Below are 7,626 nucleotides of genomic sequence, written 5' to 3'. Positions count from 1 at the left end.
ACTTTGCCAAACAGAAAAATTGAAGGGAGCAATACTAATGTTTTATACATCATTATTAACTTATTTAATAAATATAAGTACTTCAAGAAAGCACAGTCTTTACACAGGACATAAAACCCATATGGCTGATGATGACTTTGCCAAACAGAAAAATTGAAGGGAGCAATACTAATGTTTTATACATCATTATTAACTAATTTATAAATATAAGTACTTCAAGAAAGCACAGTCTTTACACAGGACATAAAACCCATATGGCTGATGACGGTATTTTTTAATAATATAGTCTATCTATTTGGCAACCTTGGAAAAAACAAACATATTTACCAAAAATGGAGCATATTTTGAAAGGCAAACTAAGAATTTATTTCATACACACTAATAGGTTGAATCTTACGCAATTATTGTTTAAAGGTCAATGTTGGTTCAATTAACTGTACAGCCCCCCGCCCCTGGATTAAAGATGTATTTCGAATTGAACACAACCACAGGACACATGAAGGAAGACAAGTGTTTATGAGAATATGTAGCCATTTTCCAAATAATTGGTCAAATGTCATGATTAAATTGCTAGAGAACACTTACCCATAAAATGGATATAATTAAAAACTTGTTGAGAATTGCATGTATGATAAAGCCTCACGTTGCTTAGTAAATGGAAAAGATTGCGTTGCTGGTTTGCAGACAGTGCAGCGTAGCTCTCTCCTTTCCTAATGCTACACAGCATCATAGTTGGGCTGAGGCTTGCGAGAGCCAGTGCTTAGCTCCAGAGCTTGGCACACAGATCCCTGCATCCTCAGACACTGGGACTTCTAGTGACCACTAAGTAGAGCATAGCAATTTTGTTAGCCCACATTATGATAGTAAATTACATGTTTTGCAATCAAGGAAATCTAAGCTGATTTTACAGTTGATTATTGATACGTACATTTCAATATTTCACTGCGTCATAGGAAGAAAAGCACAGAATACCCTTTATTTTATTTTTGATATCGTAAATGCCATCCAATGTCAATAACACATATCTCACTGTAGATGAAAAATAATACTCAATATTTCACTGCGTCATAGGAAGAAAAGCACAGAATACCCTTTATTTTATTTTTGATATTGTAAATGCCATCCAATGTCAATAACACATATCTCACTGTAGATGAAAAATAATACCCATTAATTCTTATCAGAATTTCCCTCTTCTTCACTCTTCTAGTTCCACTCCTGTCTGGAGTTGAACTACTTTAATATTTAGTTTTTGCATATTGTAAACTAAGGTAATTTTATTTCCATGCATCTCTTGTAAAAGAAGAAGACAGCAACCTCAGTGACATTCAGTATTTCATTTGAATAAAAACTGACAACAAAAGAGATTATGTCAACTCTCTATTCCATATTCATATGCTCTTAGAATTATTTCTTGTTAATAAACTTCTGGGTGTTTAATGAAAAATTATCTACAATAAGAAAAAAAATTTAATTCATCTTTAAAAAAATGAAAATAAAACAAAAACGTAGTGTTTTCTTCTAAGCCAAGGGTCAGCAAACCATGGCCCATGGGCCAAATCCAACTTGACACCTATTTTAGCAGCACATGTGAGCTAAGAATGATTATTCCATTTTTAAATGGTTGAGGGGAAAAATCAAAAGGTGGATAATATTTTGCAGCATGCGAAAATCGTATGAAATTTGAGTTCCAATGCCCATAAATGATGTTTCTGGAATGCAGCCCCGCCATTCGTGTCTGTATCTGCTGTCGCTGCTTTGGCACTGCAGTGGCACAGATGAGTCACTGTGACAGAGACCATGTGGCTGGCAAAACCAAGAATATTTACTATCTGGCCCTTTACAGGAAAAGTTTGCCAACCTGTGCTCTAAGCCATCAGTGACAACCATCCTGAATTAACAAGTGTTTTTCTTTTCTACCTCCTGTGAGGAAAGGCATCAGCGTTCTCTAAGTGCTTCAAAGGGAAAACCTGGGGCTTTTGCCAGCAACAGTCATGGCCTAGATCTGCTAGGGTTGTGACATTTAGATGCACCTTTGAACTTGAGGCAGTTTTGAGGAAATATGCTGATTTACATAATACTTCAGAAGTTTCCAGAAGTACATGGATGGTCTCTTGGGAAGACAGGTGGAAGAGGATAAGCGACCTCTCTCCAGCCACGAGGTCTCGCCCCACTGCATCTGCCCAGGCTGCCCCTTGTGTCTACACCTAACTCATTTTATGTCCCCACATGTTCCACAACCCTGCAAACTACGTCTATTTAAGAAAACGCCTTTAATACATGTATGTGTATCTCTTTCTCATATATTATAGACACACAATACTATTAAATTGATATCTAGCATAATATATACATAAAAATGAAAATTACACAAAGAAGAGATTAAAAATAGATACATAATAGCTATAAGGAAACATTCTAAAGTTGCTTCCCTGCATGTTGGAGGGTCATCCTTCACATCCCCTGTGTTGCACACACCCCCACACTGGAGACCACCAGTATAGACATTTAGGAAGCTTCAAGGGCTAGAGCAAATACCCTAATTCCTCGGGAGAAGAGGACAGGAGCTTACATGGCTGGTAGACTCAAAGCATTCAGGGCCACTGGCTGTAGCTCAGATTGGTGGCTGAAGTGACCTGAGCAACTAGTCATGTATCTCTGCCCTAAAGTAACAGGCCACAGGCTGGAGTTCCTTCAGTTCAATCCCTAAGGCATTTCCAGATGATTCTTCATGGGGAGTGGGATAAGAAGACTGAAGGCCAGTTGCTTCCCTTAAGGAGCCAGTGATTGGGAAGGAAGACAATTTTGCATGCCTAACAATTAGGGAATTGCTAGGTAGTGCCATGGAATCAAGCATGTGAGACAGGATGAGGTTATTCAAACAATACAGCAAGTGGCAACTTTCAGGAACTGTTTTAAATGCATTGCTTATGTTTACTAATCCACAGAACAACCCTAGGCAGGAGATGCAATTGCAATGCTTGCTTTACAGATCAGAAAACTGAGGCACAGAGAAGTTGAGTAATCTGCCCAAGGTCACACAGGTTATATGTGGCCAGCCACATACAGGTTGAAAAACCTTCACATCCAGGCAGTCTTGCCCTACATCCTGGGCTTGGTTAACCCTACATTTGTAAATACCATCATTTAAAAACAAAACAAATATACGTCTGTTTTCATCTGTGGAGCTTAATGGCTTTCTATACCCTGTTAATCAAGCAATATCTGTTAAGACACACTGTGTGCTAGATGCACTGGCACAACCAGAGAAGCTTAAAATCTACTCCTTGCCCTCGAGCATATTCAGTTTAGTGTCAGAAAAGGATATAAACAAGTGAAAAACTAACTGGTAATGGAAGGTAATACCTTAAAGACTAAATGAATATTCTGGATGAAATTGAAGACAAAGGATTAATAAGAACACTAAACAACACATCATATCTTTTCTTTGCTGGATAACATGTAACTCAGGATTGTGCTATACACAAAATGAGGGATCTGGTTGCCCCCCATTGTTCTGCTCCTGCCCCCCAAACCTGGCCCTCCCTCATTCATAGGGAGGTCTTGGGGCCGGGCAGGTGGGTGTTTTCATGCAGGGCACCCTCTTTCGCTCAGTGCTGCACCTGGCTCTCTGCCCTATCCCTCTCTAGGCATTACTCTCTGTTCTCGTGGCCGCTGTCCTCTCTCTGCCCCTCTCTGCCCCACACTGACCCCATCCTGAGGCCTCCCTTGCTCCCAGACATCACCAAGGCTAACCTATGTAATTGCCTATTCAAGGGCTGAGAGTTATGCAGGGAGATGACTGCACAGAGAAGACCAGAAAACATTGAAGATGAGACATGTTGAAACTTTTTAACCTGCTCCGCCAAAGGTGATTCTCAGGTAGCTCTTCCCCTTAGGCTGCACCTGGCACCCTGTTATTCCACCCCTCCTCTCGACCTTCCTTCTCCATTGCTCCTTCCTTCTCAGCTGCCATAGGCAGCCGCCCCTGCATGTGACTTTATTGCAGAGACTACTTTAAATCTCCAACACCAATTCAGACAAGACCCACAGTCTACCTTGGGTATTCAAAAAGGTCCTCTAGACTTTGCTAAACCAAAAAGCTACCTAATCGTAATGTTAGTGACCTGACAGGCAAGTATTTAGCAACATTTATGTAGGTGTTCAAGGATCAGGGTGCCCAAGTCCTACTCCCACCTCTCCTCCGCTGCAAGCTTGTGGTGGTGAAACATACAAACAAGGTTCACTGCTCACAAGGAAATCAATAGGATTTTATGAAGCGGACTAGGTACATGATCAGCCAATGCTGTCAGAGAACATGGTCTGAAGGGGGTCTTTTGAGCCCCCACTGCCGACCTAACTCCAACACTGTCATGCTCAGGCATCCCCCAGCCAGTGCAGGACAAGTACCAGGGACTTTTATCACCCACCCAGGCCCAGCAGAAGAATGTGGGCTCTGAAGATGGGCCCATATGCCTCCCTGGCCCCAGATGTGCTCTGTGTAGAGAGGCAGAAAGGACATCCAGCAGCTGCCCACCTGCCTTAGGGTAGGAAGTGGGAGACAGCACCAGCATGGTGGCCCCAGCCATCTGGCTGCCTAAGAGAGGGTGAAGTGTCACTTTGTGAATCAGCAGTGGTCTCTGGTCAGCAGGGATCTCAGAGGGAACACCATCACTAGTCACCAGACCTGACAGCCACGCTTTTCTTATAAGACCAGTAAAGGCCTTATGGGGTGGGAGGAGGGTGGCTGTGACAGAGAGGGTGGCTGTGACAGAGAGGGAGGCTGCCAGCACCCCTCCCTGTGCAGGGAGGCGGAATTCTATGAACAGCCACAGAAATGGCAGATTTTTTTTTATAGGACCCTTGACCCAGAGTCTGGGCATGTGTTTCCTGCATGATGAAAATGTAAAGAGGCACGACTCTAACTAAGGTGTCTATTCAGATAAAACCCACATTTCCTGTGGAATGAGGCTTGTCAAAGTCAGAGCTTGTGCAGCAAGGAGTGCAGCACAACAAGGAATGTGCGCCCCGTGCATTTGCTTACGGTGAAGTCTATTAAACAGAAGCTAAATAACACTAAATAAGCACTTTTATTTCCAACTCAAACATCTGAGTGACTATCAATTTAGGAATCATTTCATCAACACAAATGCTTAACTCTGACAACCCCCTAAACACATCTTTATTAACTAGTGAAAATGGCCAATGTCTGCTGTGATGATAGCCACATGAATTTCCTTCTGGATAAATGTGGTTCTGAGTGGTGAAAACGAGCTTTCTGTGATGCATGTGTCAACTAGTAATAAAGAAAGAATTATCATAGATATGTTGCAAGGAGAAAACCTGCTAAGTATCTTCATGAGGTTAACAAGCACTGCAGCATAAAAAGAAAAAAGAATGTGGTGAAAATATCTGCACATGTGGAGAAAGTATTTTTTAAAAAAAATACTTAATTCTCTTCAAGAGTAGACAGTGTTTAATGAAGTTATGGAAGGATTAAAAAGGACCTTCATATCTGTAAAATCTTTTACCGTTATTCAATAATGTATAAATGATAGTCCTAGTATCAAAATACTTTCAATTACAACTATCACTCGAGTTTACAAAAATGTGGATTATTAGCAGTTTATTAATTGTTAATGCTGTTACTTTAAACTGTAAAAAGAAGTGCTTCCTATTGGAGCAAGTTAAGTAAGATCCTCCATAAACTCAGTTAAAAATTTTATCTTTTTTTTAGTCTAAAAAGTCAGGGGCACATTACTACCCAATTGGAAATTTTGAATGAGCTCAATGATAACTATCATCTTAAAGCCAAAAGGGCTTCCAGATGCTTACCTCTATCAATTCACTTAAAATGGAGTAAATAAAAAGACTAATTATAGCTGAAGGAAGACAGAGTATTTGATAGTAGAATAGTTCACTGATAAAATTTTAAAATATGTTTGCCGCCATAATTTTGTACAAATGAATAATGAGGACAATGTTGATTAATGCCAACCAAGGATGCACACACTGATAGATGACACCAGTGGCCTTGTCCTGGAAGATACACTCCAAGTCCCTGGAAGGTATGTCACCACCTTCTTTGTGTTACATCCATAAGCATAGCAATCTTGAAAAGAATAAAAGCCGAAGGTTAGATTTCAACTGAACATTGAAGACATCACCAGAAGATGCACCACCGTAGAACCACAATTACAGATTAGAACATCTGCCCTCAACACCGAACATTCTCTACCAGTAAAAACATTAATTCTAAAAGTGCTGGAATTTATTTATATGACTATTCTAGTTCTTGGAAATGTTGGAAATGTGCAGAAAAATAAGTAGATCAAGATCATTGCCTAAATTACATTTGACATGGAAATGCTTATTTTTACAGAATAAAAAGGGTCATAGCACCTGTGGTTCCAAATCTACCAGTTTGCTGGCTGTGTCCCTATCTCTCAGGGCCTCAGCTAATGAAGGTCCTTTGAACATTTAAACTTCCTTGGAGTTTCTTTTGGGGTTTCTTATTCAGCAGATACATGTTCAGATGCATAAAGATATAATACACTTTTTATGCCATAAGCACATGTTGCCATGTGCTTGATGTAACTTCACTTAGTGCTTGAACAAGGTGGAACAGTTTTCTTCCAGAGTGAATTCTGTTCTCTGGCAAACTAGTTCTTGCACCCAGCTCTACCTGCACATTGTTGAGCCTCCTGAAAAGCTATATGAATAATGCATCTGTCTGGCTCTCTAGAGACTGGCAGCTAGTCACTTAGTGCTTGAACAAGGTGGAACAGTTTTCTTCCAGAGTGAATTCTGTTCTCTGGCAAGCTAGTTCTTGCACCCAGCTCTACCTGCACATTGTTGAGCCTCCTGAAAAGCTATATGAATAATGCATCTGTCTGGCTCTCTAGAGACTGGCAGCTAAGAGACCTGCTCACATTACCCATGCAGCTCCTTCTCCCTGCCTTCCTCTCCTGTCCTGTGACAGCTTTGCTCAGTCCCCTCATCTCATCCCAGGTGAAAAAAGTCAGTCCATCATGAATACATCAGCATCCCCACCCAACTACTCCATTTCTGTTTTTATGGAAAATTCTGTCAAATGACCTTCATCTGGGCCCATCTGTTTTCAAGCTGAAGGAGATTTGCTACATTTCCCTCTAAGGAAGAAGCCAAGGAAAGTGATAATACAGATTCTCAGGAATATTAAAATAGAAATAATTTGCTAGGTAATAACAATTATGCATATATCTGTATATCACAGTAATTTTTAGTCTTTTTTGGCATTTCTGCCCAACAGATTACACCTGAAAATGTGTGGCTTCGTTAAGCAGGTGCACCCCCCTCATTTCTAGTATTCACCTGTGGATCAGAGCGGGTAAAACACACGGGCTCTAGAGTCAAACTGCCTGAGTCTTAATCCCAGCTCTGCCCACTCTGTCTTTTAACTGCTTGTCTGTGAACTAATGAGGGTGGTGTCAGCAATAACAGAACCTGCCATGTAGGCTGTTGTAAAGATTAAGTGAGATAGTATGCAGAAGCTCATGACATGGAGGCTGGTACAACAGGAGCTTTAAATAAATCTAGTGTTTGTTATTGTCCTTTCCTCATATCTCGGCAGCATGGGCCTCCCCA

General features: G+C 40.8%; 1 protein-coding gene across 1 annotated transcript in view; it reads left to right on the top strand.

Moving 5' to 3' along the window:
- Window positions 1-7,626, top strand: part of CTNND2 (catenin (cadherin-associated protein), delta 2) — a 449,347-nt gene that overhangs the window by 27,650 nt on the left and 414,071 nt on the right. The gene's annotated exons all lie outside the window — the stretch shown is intronic.

Source organism: Galeopterus variegatus, unplaced genomic scaffold (assembly GCF_000696425.1).
Source record: "Galeopterus variegatus unplaced genomic scaffold, G_variegatus-3.0.2 Scaffold394, whole genome shotgun sequence".
In the NCBI taxonomy this organism is placed as follows: domain Eukaryota; kingdom Metazoa; phylum Chordata; class Mammalia; order Dermoptera; family Cynocephalidae; genus Galeopterus; species Galeopterus variegatus.
The sequence above is the reverse complement of the archived record's forward strand: the minus strand, read 5'-3'. Positions and strand labels throughout refer to the sequence as shown.